At 53.1% G+C, this 14,693-nt stretch overlaps 2 protein-coding genes and 1 long non-coding RNA gene across 6 annotated transcripts in view; 2 read left to right on the top strand and 1 right to left on the bottom strand.

Moving 5' to 3' along the window:
- Positions 1-14,693, top strand: part of LRRC20 (leucine rich repeat containing 20) — an 87,129-nt gene that overhangs the window by 43,312 nt on the left and 29,124 nt on the right. The window lies entirely within an intron of this gene.
- Positions 1-14,693, top strand: part of PRF1 (perforin 1) — a 261,612-nt gene that overhangs the window by 223,251 nt on the left and 23,668 nt on the right. The window lies entirely within an intron of this gene.
- Positions 892-5,356, bottom strand: LOC109264366 (uncharacterized). 2 transcript variants are annotated; one of them, XR_002078706.2, is made up of 3 exons: positions 2,733-5,356; positions 1,797-1,923; positions 892-1,426 (listed from the first exon to the last, which is right to left on the bottom strand). It is a non-coding gene; the product is annotated as an uncharacterized LOC109264366 (long non-coding RNA). The 2 variants fall into 2 exon arrangements; XR_002078705.2 differs by having other exon boundaries at positions 892-1,923.

The raw sequence follows: 14,693 nt of genomic DNA, 5'->3' as shown, positions 1-14,693 counted from the left end.
GGCTTTCAAAGGACTTGACACTGGGCATTGCCTTGTGAAATGAATAAATAAGCCCTCTCCAGGGGGCACAGCGACACATGCCAGAGAAATGCGCTAGAACCCATTGTGTTTGTGGCTTAGCTGCGGAAATATATTTATCATAAAATACCCTTCTGGTCAGAAGTCTATGGAAGGATGCAGTTTGAACCCCCTCTGTGCGGCTGGCAGCTGCTGACTCCCCCACACCACCCTGGATTACAAAGGAAAAGCTGCGATGTGCCCAGTAATTGGGTTTCACAAAGGCGGCGGCGCTGGTGACCAGGGGCAGGGAGGGGCTGGAGCCGAGAGTGGCACCTGGCTGCTGGCTCCTGGCTCCTGAAGAGATGCTCCCAGCCCCAGCCTCTATTATAGGTTATCTTTTAAATAGAAAAGCCCCCTCCTTTTATGTGTGAAGAGGAAACTTGGATAGGCTCTGCTGAACTTCTCCCAGGCCTGCCGGCTTCCCCTTCCCTGTTTGTGGCTCTTGACAGAGAAGGCGGGCTGCCTTGGTGCCAGGGAGAAAGGCATCCGCTTCCTCCCTCCCTGCCACACTGTCTCCTGTAGGATCCCCAGGGAGTGTCTTCTGCTGGGCTCGTGGCCTCCTCGGGTTTGTGTCCCCTTGACACCCTTCACCCATTTTATAGAGGGAAAAAGCCAGTGGCACAGATGGAATCTATGCAAAGGGCAGGTGCGCCCTGTGGAGTGGCGGGTTTCATTGTTGGACTCTGGCTCTTCTGTCCCCTCTTCTCCTGCGTGCCTGTCTCCCCACTTCCTCCTCTCATTCAAGTCATTCTGCTCCCGGACTGTGCCCGGGGTCTTCCAGGCCCTGGGTGTGCGAGAGACACCTGTGGAAATCCACAAAGAGCCCCCGGATGAGAAGCACAGGCTGTTTACTCTGAGCTGGCTCCCGCAGGGGAGTGAGCAGCTGGCGGGCGGCATCGAGGAGAGACTCAAAGGCAGCGGAGGGGCGGGAAAGCTTTGTAGAGGATAAAAGGCGAAGCTGGAGGCAGGCCAGCTTGCAGGGGGCATCCTACGTGACTGATTAGGGTGCATTTTGGCTTTCCGGAGTTAGCCCTAAGTTGGAAATTGGAATAAAAATCAGAGACATTGTCAGTAGTCAAGTCCCGGCTGTTTGGGGCCAGTTGTTAACAGGAGTGTTACAGGGCTTCCTGGACCGTCAGAAGAGATGGCAGTCTGACTCCCTGCAAGTCGGACCTGGAGCAGACTGGCCTCCTCGGCTGGTTACCGTGGCTAGTGGGTTGGCTCTCTGGGCAGGGTGCTGCAGGCTGTGGGCCACGGTTCTGTTTTTATGTTCGGTCTGGCCGTTGTCTGCGTGTATATTCAGTTGCTCACAGCCCGTCTTTCAACTCGGCTCAGCAGTTCCTCAGGAGCACCTGTCGTGGCCCGGCTGGGGGCATGAGCAGGTGAGCGGTGGCCCGGGGGTCCAGACGCACTGGGCGCTGAGCCCTCGCGGCTCCACACGGAGGGCTTTACACGTGTCATCTCAGTTACCCCCTCCTGACACCCGCCATTTAGGATGGGGTGAGACAACAGAGACCTAGACGTGGTTCTTGGGGAGCTCCCAGGCTCTCGGGGCAGGTGGGCGTGTGAGTAGACAGCCACCTCAATGTGTGGGGGGTGACACAGCAGACATTTCCTTGAAGCCTGGCGTGCCAGGGGGCACAAGTCTATTCTGCTTTGGGTGGGTGGGTGGGTGTGTCGGTCTGCTAGCATCGCCACAACAGAGCACTGCGGCATGGGTCGGGGGGGTGGCTTACATTTACTTCTCACAGTTCTGGGAGCTGCATGTCAGACACCAAGGTGTTGGAAGGTTTGGCTTCTTCTGAGGCCTGTCTCCTCAGCTTGCCAGTGGCTGATTTCTCACTGTGTCCCCACGTGGCCTGCCTGTGGACACGTATTCCTGGGGTCTCTCTGTGTATCCTGACTTCCTTTTGTAAGGACACCAAGCAGATTGGATTAGAGGCACCCTAACGGCCTCATTTGAACTTGGGCACCTCTTTAAAGACCTCACCTGCAAACACAGCCACACTAGGAGGTACTGGGAACTGGGACTTCCGCATAGGAATTTGGGAGGCGGGGGGAGACATCACTCAGCCCAAAATACTGGGGAGTCGGAAGCCTCCAGAGGAAACGGCTTGGAGGGGCCATTGGACAGAAGGAAAAGGGGGAGTTCCCAAGGCCTTCTTTAGGAAGATGGGAGGTATGTTTGGGAAATGGACTAAAATAAAAACAGTACCACATGGGACATTACAGAGCAGAGGATATGGCGTGTCATCGGCAACTGGTCTGAGCAAGTGAGTGATCCTCAGAGAGTCCATCAAGGAGGAGCCGGGGCAAGTGACCCCAAAGCAGGGGGAGACGGGGGCTGGGGGGGGGGGTGTCTCCCTCTGTTTCCCGCTTTGCCTCGGCCCACTGGCTTACTTTTCTTTTTGCTAATGGCACTGAGTGGATGAAGGATGAGAGAAGAAGGCATCCAGAACTATTTGGGGAGAGCAGGGCAGACACTGAAGCCTTGCAGTGGTCAGTTAGGCGCTTTGGTTTTAGTCTGGGATCAGGCAGATCTCCTCTGTTGGGCACACATCTGGTTCCCCCTGCATAGCCCACCACTGGGATAGCGGGGCCTGGGAGGGTCCTTCTCACCTGAGTCATTCACAGGGGGCAGCTCCCCGTTGCTGACGATCAAGAGTTCCTACCTGATACCAAGGCGGTGATCAGTTTGTGGCCTTTTACATCAGTTTTCGCCATCAGTCTTCAAGGATGTCTGTCCCCTGGGGTTTCCTGGCCGAGCTCCGTGGGGCCAAGGCCAAGACTGTGTGCACGCTGTGGGCAGTGGGTCAGCCCTCCCTAGCAGAGAATTAAAAGAATCCCAAGTATTATGGGCTTTAGCATTCCTTAGGCTAGAATCCCAGAGATAGGATTACCAAGGCCAGTGTTTCCAGGCTGTCGGTCTATACTATGAGGTCATCAAGCCCTGATGTCACCCTGAGCCTGGGGCCCGCCAGGTGAGGAGCCTTGTGGTCAGGCTGAACCAGGACCCACAAGATGAGAGGCTGGGCTGTTGGATGTTCAAAGCATAGACGCCCAGTTCTGGGGCGTGATGTTTTCTGTTTCCCTCTGGGTCCACTCTCCATGCTGATCCTACCCTCTCTCACCCTCTGGCTGTGGTCAGGTGGGGCCAGTGGGGAGCCCCCCAGGAGGTCAGGGGAAGAGAGAGAAGAAGCTCAGTGAATTTATTCCCCTGGCACCGTGAGGTCCATCTCGGGCTGGCTGTGCCCCTTGTCCCAAGGTCACTTCTCTCGAGCCAGTGTTTACGTGACTGTCCTCCCAGGTTTCCTCTGGCTGGTGACAGCTCCCTGCTTCTAACCCGGGGTTCCTGCACAACCCCTCGAGGTTTCCCTACCGCTTCCTATACCTTTGTAAACAGTTCATTGCAAATAAAGCCTCCTTGATTATCCTGAGTTGAGTGTTTCATCTGTTTCTGGTTGGGGCCCTGATGGATGCTCTTTGCCACTTATTAGCTCTGTCACCACAGGCAGGTTGTCTAACTATTCTTTGCCTCAGTTTCCCCCGTGGTATTGTAGGCTCATACTGGTAAAGCCTTCACCTCGTAGGAATCCCGTGAAGATTGAATGAGTTAGTGCATGCACAGCCCTGGGAGCTGCTGCGTCCCCAGCATTATCCAACACAGTCTTTGTACACGGCCGTAGGTGTTCAAAACTACACACGGAATGGGCGAATGAATGACTTCTCACCGCACGGTGGGTCGGCAGAAGAGTGACCCCCCACAGATGTCCACGTCCTAGTTCTTGCCACCTGTGATTATATTACCTCACACAGCAAAAGAGGCTTTGCAGATGTGAATAAGTTGAGATCCTTGACATGGATTAAGTGGGAGGTGGGTGGATGTCCTTGTAGGGTCTTCATGAGAAGGCAGGAGGGCTAGAGAAGATGTGATGGTAGACACGGCCACTGGAGTGATGTGGCCACAAGCTTCTAGAAGCCGTTTCCGGCTTCGGTCAAGGCACGGACTCTCCCCCTAGAGCCTGCAGACGGTACATACCTCCCCGGCTTGGTTTTAGTCCTCTGAGACCATCTTGGCCTTCTGACCTCCAGCGCCGTAAGATGATACACTCGTGTTGTTTAAAGCCACCAAGTTGGGGGCAATTTGTTACAGCAGCAGTAGGAAACTGATACACAGCCGGAAGAGTTGGGAGGGGGGCTTCTGCCTCAGTGTCCCCACTTTGCTTGCTTACTCCGCTCTCCCACTTGACCTCACTGTGGAGCCAGGGCTGGTGCCCCAAAGGGGAAACCTTCTCCAAAGAGCCACCATGCCCGCCTTCCTCGGCTGCCCCGTTTCCCTCGGCGCCTCCAGCTTTTGGTCCCTCCTGTGGCACGCAGGCTAAAGGCGGGCGGGGCTCAAAACGACGCTCCGTGGGTCTTGTTCAGACCCCGAGCGGGAGCCACTACCCCCACCGCTGTGAAAGAGGAGGCTGAACAGTCCCGGTGGGGTGGAACCTGAGGCCTGCTTCCCTGTCCAGCGAAGCCCGGGCCTGGGACACTGGTGAGATGTGGCCGGCTCTCCTTAGAACATCCAGGCAAGTGTGTGCTGCTCCAAGGGTACTGCTGGCGGCAGAAGAGCTGTTTCTTGGCTCTATTAACTGCACGTCAAACCACCTTACCATCTATTGGTTTAAAACAACAGTGTGCTATTTCCTCCAGCTCTGTGGGTCGGCTGGTCTCTGCTGGCGGTTCTGCTGGGGTCCCTCATCCTCCAGGGCCTCGCTCCCCGGGGCCTCTAACCTGCTTGGACTTCTTCACAGTGGCTGGGCTCCCAAGAGGAAGTGGCTGGTGCCGAGCTTGATGCCTGAACTTGGACGTCTCCTGAACGTCATTTCTGCTGTATTCTATTCATCAGAGCGCTCGCAGGGCCAGCCCAGAATCCAGAGGTGGGAACGAGTCTCTGCCTTGTGACGGGAGTTGCCCCAAAGTCTCAGCCCAAAAGGCCTACAGCCCTCTGTGGATGGCTTCTGTGGTTTGTTAGCCAGACCTCTGATGGATGGCACTTCTGTCATTCTTTATGCGCTCAGCTATTTGTGGCCGCTCTTTGGCAGCCACTTTGCTAAGAGCTGTGAGGAACTACCAGACCCTGGCATTTCCAAGCTGTGTGACCTTAGGCAAATTATCGAACCACTTTGAGCTTTCATTTTCTCATCCTAAAAGGGACATAATAGTAATACATCGTGGAAAGTGTGTAAATCTCATAGGCTGTTAATTTGTTCACTTCATTTGTAAATCCTTATAAACCAAACTGTGTCCTTTTTCCTGGAAGGTGACAATAAATAAATAAAATAAGTTCCCTTTGGAGGGGTCTTAGAGGCACCCTGGAGAGCTATTCCTGCCACACAAGCAGGAGAACGTCTCTATCCTGCACCTCGCCAACCCCCGGAAGCCAGCAGACCCAGGACTCGTGTACGTACCTGGGGCCCTGGGACATCTGCAGCTCAGCATAGGCTCTGATGCCTCAGTCCCGCAGGGCCCCAGCAAACATGTCCCGCTCCCCGTGTGACAGGGGGCTTTGTCATTCCCCTTCATTTCCCTGTTCCGAGCCCTCCTTCGCTCCTGGCTCTGAGATTTAAGAGTTTCCATCCCTCCTCTGCCCTTCTTACCCACTTCTCGTACGTTTCTCTAGTTGGTATAAAACTCCAAGACTTCATTTGAGGTTCCTGCTATTTGTTTCGAACGGGCAACGGATGCACACAGTATGGTATTCCAAGGCTCAGAGAGGGAAATAGCGAAACAGAAGTCTGCCTGTTCCTCCCATCCCCAGATATCCATTTCCTGTACCCAGAGGCACCTGCTCTTACCAGTTCTAGAGAGGCTCCGTGCCAGTGTGAACACACCAGTGTGAACACACGTGTATTTAATGTCGGTAGCACTTACAGGATGAGGTCAGTAGTGTTATCAGCTCTTTGTTTCAGATGAGGAACCCTGAGGCAAGAAAGGGTTTAATTAAATAACTTGCCCGAGGCCACGCCACGAGGACAAAGGGTCAGATCTGCGGGTCCACATCCAGAGCTCCTCTGTGAAGCTCCTTTGTAGGGTGTGTGAACTGTTTTGCGATTTGTGTTTATCTCCTAGCAACGTATGTTAGAAAGTGGTCCATGTCAGTACAATGAGAGTCCCCTTATTCTTTGCACGAGGCAGATGGTTAGCACTTCGTCTTAGTTATTTCCAGACCTGGTTAGATGAGTTTTCTCATCCCTTCCTTCCTTCCATCCACGTAGATGTGGCTTTTGGAAACTTGGCTCTTGTCTCTTCGCCCCTCTGCCCACTGTGGACAGCAGCTGTCTGTGCTGAGCATGGACCAATTGAAGGTCACCTACTGCCTCACTCCAGGAGCTGACTGCCCTACGGGGGGGCCCTCATAGGCAGCAAGCTACATGATTGCTCACTGACGCAGGGTCACAGCCACGGTGCTGGTTGATCCTCAGTGGGCAGGTATTTTTGGAGCTGGCACCTTCCCTCCCTGCCCGGCTACGTAATTACTACAGGCCAGCCTCATCTGTCCTTTAATGGAACCAGCAGGCTTCCTCTGTCTGCTGGGGTCAGTCCTAGGCCTCTGAGTCACACTTGGCAACTGTCCAAGATACGGATGATACGGAAGTAATAAGAAAAACTTGGGGAAGGAGAGGTCCATTAAACAGACACCGGAAACCACAATTTACTAAGGATAACAAATAAGAGAATGTCACGATGGGCTGTTCTCAGGCTGTGGACAGTCTTGGGAGCCGGATGGAGTAAGGTCTTCTCCCAGGGCCCCTGTCCATTCTGGGAGCCCAGGTTGTTTGGCTCTGAACCCTGATGTAAGAGAGCAGAAAGAAGCATGTGGAGTCCCATTAACGCAGCCCCCTGGGACCAGAGGACCTCCGCCCTCTCTGTCGAAGAGAGAGGCTGGCGGGGCCTGGGCATTGTTGTGACACCGCCACGAAAAAGAGTATATCGTGGCCCCAGGGCTGAGAAGCAAAGCCAGCTTGGCTGCAGGTATGATTTCTTTTTGAAGCTTAGCCTACCAGCCAATCAGGTGGCTGGGGCTCTCATCCACACTTCTGTTCTCCCTTTGAAGTGGAGATGGCAGAGAAAACCTCAAGTGCCAAGGGTAGGGTGACATAAAGTCGTGGGAGTTCAACAGGACTGGGACTTTAGGTGTGGTGGATTCGATCCCAAGAAACCTGTTTTCTTAGTCCTCCCATGGTGACGGGGGCCTGGAAGCTGTTCCACGGTTTGGTCTCCACTCAAAAGCTACCGAGTCTATTATGAACAGTATTGCACTCATAAATTTGACATAAATTCTCTAGGCCCAAGTAATTGCACTGGAGAATTCTATCAAACTTTTAAACAAGAATTAACATCAGTTTTACATAGTCTCTGCCAGAAAATAGAAGAGAGGGGCATGCTCTCCAACCCATGCTATGAAGCCAGCAGTGCCTTGATGCCAAATTTAGATAAAGACGGTACGAAAAGAAAACTATAGGCCAACGTGTCTCATGAGCTAAGACACAAAAATTTTTAGCAAACAATTAGTGATCAAATACAGCAACATACAAAAGAATTGTATGCCGTGACCAAGTGGGGTTTACTCATTTTTCCAGAGGTACAAGTTTGGCTCAACATTTGAAAACCCAGTCAGTGTTCCCCATCCTATCAAAAGCTAACAAAGAAGAATCCTGTGATTCTCTCTGTTGACAAAAAGGAAGCACTTGACCAACTAGGCAAACAAGAGAAGTACCTCAAGGTGGTAAAGAACATCTGTAAACGTCCTATAGCTGACATCAGACTTACCGATGAAGCGTTTGTTTCCCTGTAAGTTTGAGAACAAGGCAAGGATGTCTGCCCTCATCCTGAAAGTTTCAACTACTGCAGCAAGACGGGAAAAAGAAATAAAAGTATAGATTGGAAGCGAAGAAATAAAACCGCCCCTGTTTGCAGACGGCATGATTGCCGCATAGAAAACTCCGCGAAATCTACAAAAACGAAACCCTCCTAGGACTCGTAAACGCGTTCGGCAAGTTCCCAGGGATACAAAGTCCACACAAAACGCGCACACGTTTTCCCAAAATGCTTTCCGTGGCTTCCTGTCTCACGAAGAGTCAACCCACTATCTTCCCGGTGTCTCAGACCCTGCCTCACCTGGTTGCAGCCTCACGTCTACCACTTTTCTCCCTGCACTCCGCACTCTGGGCACACTGACCCCTTTTCTGTTCCTCAGATGTGTCAAGTTCTTTCCTACCTCGGGGCCTTTGTACTTGTTATTCCTGATAGCTTTCCCCTGGACTCTTCACACACTAGTTCCTTCTCATTCTTCATTCTGGTCACAAATACCTTCCTAGCAATCTGAAATAATCTTCTTTCCTTATTTGTCTTTGTTCCTTACCCACCGCACCCCCTCCCCCCCCCCCCCCCGGCCCCACCGTTGGTGTGTAAATTGTTAAGGGAAGGAACTAGTGTTCGCCATGACTTCCCCCACAATCACGCAGGAGCTGCCATATGGGAGGTGCTGAGTGAGAGAGTGAAGGCTGTTTTGGTATCACTGTGTCTCAGTGACTTTCCCGTAAGTCATGTGTCCCAGCTGCATCCACCTTCTTCGTGATTTTCCCTTTCTGTTTCTGCTTTAAAGTTCGCTTTCAATTTTGGTTCCCATAAAGGCTCCAGAATCCAAGAACTAAGCCCCATGGGTATTGTACCTCCCTCACAGAAATTCCATTTATTGCATGCTTTTGCTTGCCAAAGATTATCCTTTTTTCATGTTCAAGTGCTGGGCTGAGCACCTAGGGGGTGCTTAATGACTCACACATCACACAGCACCTCTGCCATTCACAGCCCCCTCAGGGCATCCTCTCATCCCTGCTGTAAATGGGCAGGGAAGACCTCCTCATAGGGCTGTCCGGGGAGAGGGAGGGCCCACGGACACAGGAGGAGGTAGACTAGAACCAGCCCCTCCGGCTTCTGCCCCCTTCCCTCAGTCAGCACGACATAAACAGGTTTGCTGAGTACCCTGAGAACAGATGTCGCAGAGATTCAGGATGCCACCCTGGAAAAAGCTGGGTACGCGAATGGCCCACTTCCTCTGGGGGGTGTGGCTGGGGTTCAAACCCTGGTATTGGGAGTTGGGAGAGGAAAGTCAAATATCTGGGGGGAGAGGTTGGGGTTCGACCTTGGACAAGTCATTTCCTCTCTCTGCAAACTGGGGGTAATAGGTTATGATAAAATGAAAATGCTGCTTGGCTGTAAACCCTTAGAACAAGTACCCGGAACATACTAGCGTCCATAGGCGTTAACTACCATTATTCATTTTTGTTAGAAGCCCCATACCCAGGGAGCTACACTTCTAGTGTCCAGCAGAAGAGCTCTTCCCTAGAATCCCTCCCCCACAAGCCGAGCGCTTTAGCACGTGCCGAATGCAGCAGACCAGGGAGCCTCTGGGTTCCCTTTGAAGCTCCGTAATGGAGAGTCTCCCCTTCCCTGCCAAGGTTCAGTCCAGCCTCGTTGATGACCTTGCTGCAGTTAAGGACCTGAACGCCAAGGGCATGAGCCCTGCCCACCCAGCTGCTACTCCCTCTACAACTTTTGCTCTTCAGAAAAGTTTCTGAACTGTGAGAGAGGCCGCCTTTCAGACAGATCCAGCCCCTCCTCCTCGCAGCTGAGTCTTTTCTGGGAGCCTGTTGCTGAAGAGACAGACTTCAGAGAGCAGCCTTCCCTGGGGAACATGAAGCCGGGACTAGGGGGTGATTTTGTATCCACAAGTCTGAATCTTTAGAGCAGCGATCTCCAGAGGATGCACCAAGCAATGACTTGGAAAGCTGCCTAAGTTCTCTTGAAGGAAAAAGGCAGGTCTCAAAAGAGTACATAGTCTATGATTGCATTTGTGTTTTTTAATGTTTTATTTATTTTTGAGAGAGCATGAGCAGGGGAGGGGCAGAGAGAGAGGGAGACAGAATCCGAAGCAGGCTCCAGGCTCTGAGCTTGTCGGCACAGAGCCTGATGCAGGGATTGAACTTGTGAAATGATGACCTGAGCTATAGACAGACGCTTAACCGACTGAGCCACCCAGGCGCCCCTACCTTTTTGTTTTTTTAAACAATGCTGGTCCATCCATTAGTCTACCCATCTGTCCATCCATCTGTTAGTACGTACACAGAAAAATATGGAAGATTGAATTCCAAACAACTCTGGTACTCCCTAGGGGTGGAAACACATACAATTTTCATTTTTCTGTGTTCCATATTTTTGTGATGTCTGTATTTCTACGGTGAGCATGCACTGCCTTTGTAAGCAGAAAATACATTTAAAGGTAAACCAGCCGTACCGGTCAGGGTAGGCCAGTCTCGCATGAGGAACAAATAATCCCAAATCTCAGTGGCTAGAACAAGGATTGGAGTTACAGTTGGCACAGCGTCTGGTTTCTGTGAAAGCTATCAGCACCGCCCAGGGCTAGGCTCCCTGCCACCTTCAGTAGCGATTGAGGACTGGGCCGTGACTTTCCTCCAGCATGTAGCTCCACAGTAGCACATGCAGGGTCTGTGCACAGATGCCCCCTGTGTTCTGGGAGATTCGCAGATAAGGGAACGGGGAGATCCGATGACTGTCCCCTTTCCTCAGGGAATGGCAGGGTGGGGGGCATCCAGACACCAAGGTTAGGGCAAGGCTAGGTGGGGCCGCGGGGGAGCGGAATCTGAGGAAGATCAGCCCAGGGCTTCACCACCACCAGGTGGGGGAAGCTTTTCATCAGACTGATGTCATTTTCACCACTGCTCAGTGCGTCCCGCCGGGTCTCTTTCTTGCTATTCAGTAGCTTTTCTCTGCACCTCTTTATCTTGCTCCAGCTGTGAGTCAAGAGCTCTGCCTACCCCCTTCCCTTGCATGCTGTTAGTGTGAACTTCGCCCAGAGGCTTTTGTGAGATCACAGCCACTCCTCTTAGGGCTGGGGGAGGAGCAGGACAGGAACCCCCTCTGCCCGAGGTGGAGCCCAGAACTGCTGAACAGTACTTCCAGGTCCAGTAGATGCAAAGACCTGCCCCTAATCAAACCTCTGCTCGCTCCAGTTCCCAGGCACCCTGGGCAGGCCGCCACGCTTCTATAAAATGATTTATGTCCTTTCTCTTTCCTTCACCTTAGGAAAGGACAGAGTTAGTGTTTATTGAACACCCACCACATGCCAAGTGCTATACACATATCCCCTCCTTCAGTGTTCCTGGCAACACAGAGGTTAAGTTTTATCATCTCATTTTTTTCGAGATGAAGCGACTCAGAGAGGTTTGGTGATAGGCCCACCGTCACACAGCTAGTAAGTGGGGCAGCTAAAATCTGATACTGGATCTAGCTCCAAAAACATCATGGGCTGCCTCCAAAAGGGTAGGCAAAAGACTTTATAAGCAGTGTTGAATGGAGAGAATGATGGCTGAGATTGGAGAGGCTCAGACCGTGACAGATCCATGAAAGGCTCATTCGTCCAAGCTTTACAAAATGTCAAGTCCCTACATTTTGATGCCCCAGGTATCAGAAGGCCAAGACTGCTCCATCACCCAGCATGGTTAATTAAAAAGTACAAGCCCAACAAGGCATTCCTGCCTCCAGAAAGGTTTGCTCAAGAACCGCTCTGAACGGAGGGCTCTTCTTCCTAAGCTCTCTGACCCTCGTAACTTTCCATTTTGCCTCCATTTGGTTGTTCTGGAAAAGGGCAATACTCACTCCTGTCAGATTACACCTGACTGCTCACATTCATGCACACCGTGCTGCGGGGTTAGCCCTGTGCTAGGCTGGGAGCAGCGGGAAGCATTTGAGGAGTTTCTGGCCTAATCAGCCTACAGCAGTTCCTTTGTTTCTTGTCAAGTCTTTCCCGAGTGCCCTCTCTGTGTCAGGCCTTGTGCTGGGCACACAGGATACGAGGATGCACCTCAGGGGTCCTGGCCCTCGAGGGGTCTCTGGCCCGGCCTTGGGTCCTGGTTTGGTAACTCACTTGTCTTTTTCCTTGGAGTTCAACTTTAACGCTTCCGTGTCCTCTTTGGTGGACCATGCCGACACCGCCCACCTGCCTGCCTGGGGTTCTTGCACCTCAGCCGGCTCTGCCTGCTTCCCCGTTTGCTGGGTTCCTCTGGCCCCTTCCTTCTCTCCCTGGCCCAGCAGTACCTGGTTACCCACCGCAGAGGAGCATTGCCTCTTCGGCCTGGGCTGTATCGATGAGACGTTGGAGCCGGGCCACACACATACCTACTTGCCATCCTCAGCATGATCTCCTCAAACCTGGACGTAAGCAGCAGGTACCCACCAGCTTACGAAGCAAACCTGTCTGAAGTGCAGGAAAGAAAGCCCCTCTGGTCATTCTGGATACCTCCGTTCAAGGATGTCGTGGCCCCTAAACTAGCCTCAGTAATGATGTCCACGTTGCTACCTTGAAAAGGGGTGAACGACGGCTGAGGGCTTCCTAGACTGGCTGTACCCCTCAGTTTTTGTGTTCGGGGCACTGGGCGGAGCCTTCCTGCAGCTCACCTTCCTAGACTAGATGGCCCGTCTCTACCGTCCCCGACTGACTGATGGCAGCGTGTTCTCATGCTGAGCAGCAGAGACGGCCGGCAAGTGAGGCTTCTGCTAGTCAGGGATGCTCCCTCGGGGTTCCTGCAGTGGGAGCAGGCTGTGGGGGTGGGGTGCCAGGTGAGGCCACTAAGACCCCCAGGGAGCACCCCACCCACGGGCCCTGACTGTGCAGGCTGCACAGGGAGGCAGGCTCCTGCAAGGCTCTCGGAAGCTGTCTGTAGCGGTGGATGCTTTGCACGGTACCCAGCCATCTTGGGGCTGTCGTTAGACCCACACCCCGCAGGGTTTGATAAAAGGCTTTTTTTAAACAGCAGTCCTGAACATGTCAAAGACTCAGGATTACAAAGCCAAGAAAGGGAAGATTCTCTTTCCCACCCACCGCAGCAGTTGTCCCAGTTGCCTCCCCCCCCCCCCCGCTGTGGGGTCTGGCCCTGGGGTATAAAGGGACAGGGCCAGCAGGTGGTGGGTCCCCTGACAGCTCGTGTGCTGTGCGGCTGTGATGCTGGGACTGTACTTGTCAGCTCCCCACTGGTCGGTGCTCCAGACACCTGCTCCCCAGAGGCCTTGGGACCCTGAGAGGCTGTCTGAAGCAGGAGAGGATGGTCTTGTGTTCACTATAGCTTCAGGCGAAGGGCGTTCTCTTCTCTTCCAAGCCCACGTTTGGGCAGTTAGGAATACGAGCTTAGCAGGCAACTCATTACTAATTGGATTACTGCCTTCACCAGGTACCCGGCATGGTTTGCCTAACTGTCTGCCTACCCATCTGTCTCACATACTTACATAGCACTTGCTGTGTGCCTAGCACTGTTCAAAGCCTTTTTCGTGCCTTAACTCACTAAATTCACAGCAGCCCTGTAGCAGAGTCCGGTACTGTCCTCATCCTACAGACGAAGAGACTGAGGCAGAGGTAGATAAACAATTTGCCCAAGGTCACATAGTCTGGAAGGGGCGGAGTCCAACTCCGAACCCACAAACACCAGGCCCCAGAGCCTGGCTTTGTCACACCCCCGTGCCATATGGTCACTTAGCCACGGGAGGGGGCGGGGCTGTACCCCGATCTCACCGGTGTGGCCCAGCCGGTGAGGTCTGCCGGAGGAATGCGGCAGCAAGGCAGGGTCCAGTGCCCAGGTGTGAGGAAGCTTTCCCAGAGTTGGCATTCCCTGCCACGGCAATGAAACAAACCTGGGGACAGTTGAGAACGTTGGCCACCTCCCCGTGCATAACACCGACTGGCACCTGCCAGTGAGCTCGGCAAATGGAGCAGTGCCCTCAAAACTGCCCTCTTCGTCGCCAGCAGCGGCCCCTTGGAGGCCAGACCAGCTCCCTGAGTGGCCCACTGCAGGCCCCACCCGCACTTGGACTGTGAGTGGGGGATATGGGGGTGCGCTGGCAGCCAGACTGCCCAGAGGGTAGCAGGCACGTTCTTAGAAAAGGGGGGCTTAGGGAAACACACCCAACAGGAACTGAACAGCCGGGAAAACTGGGCCAGTTCTCGTCTGAGAACAAATGTCCGTTGCAGGCAGGTGGCTTCGGAGACACTTCATGAGGCAGCCACCCCCCTGCCTGGGATGCTCTCCCCACACACCCCTCCGCCGGTGTAAGTGCACCTGGGGCCCAGATCCCTCATTTGGCAACAGCCTCCAGGGAGAAGTGAATAACACTGTTCTTCTGGAAAGTAATGTTTTTTTTTTCCCATTTTTATGTAATAACAAAGAACAACTCAGTTTGAGAAAAAACAATGTATAAGTGGAATGGAAGTTTGGCAGAATCGGGAGGCTGATACTCAGAATCGTTTATTTATTCATTCGTGCACTGGTCAGATACTGAGTAATCAGCATGTACCGGGTGCCATGCTGTGGACATTTCTCTACGGCAGAGCAAAGCCCCGCTGTCGTGCGGCTCCCATTCTTGTGGACAGGTGGCCAGTGTACAAATAGGTCAGCAGAGTTAGGTGATGATGGTTGCTGTGGAGGTAAACACTGCAGGGGAGAGCACCCTGCTTTAGACAGGGTGACATTTGAGCAAGGACACACATGAAATGGTGCACAAGCACTGCGAATATACTG

The sequence above is a fragment of the Panthera pardus genome, unplaced genomic scaffold (assembly GCF_024362965.1).
Source record: "Panthera pardus isolate Hobbes unplaced genomic scaffold, ASM2436296v1 HiC_scaffold_22, whole genome shotgun sequence".
Classification (NCBI taxonomy): domain Eukaryota; kingdom Metazoa; phylum Chordata; class Mammalia; order Carnivora; family Felidae; genus Panthera; species Panthera pardus.
This window is presented reverse-complemented; position numbering and strand designations above follow the sequence as displayed.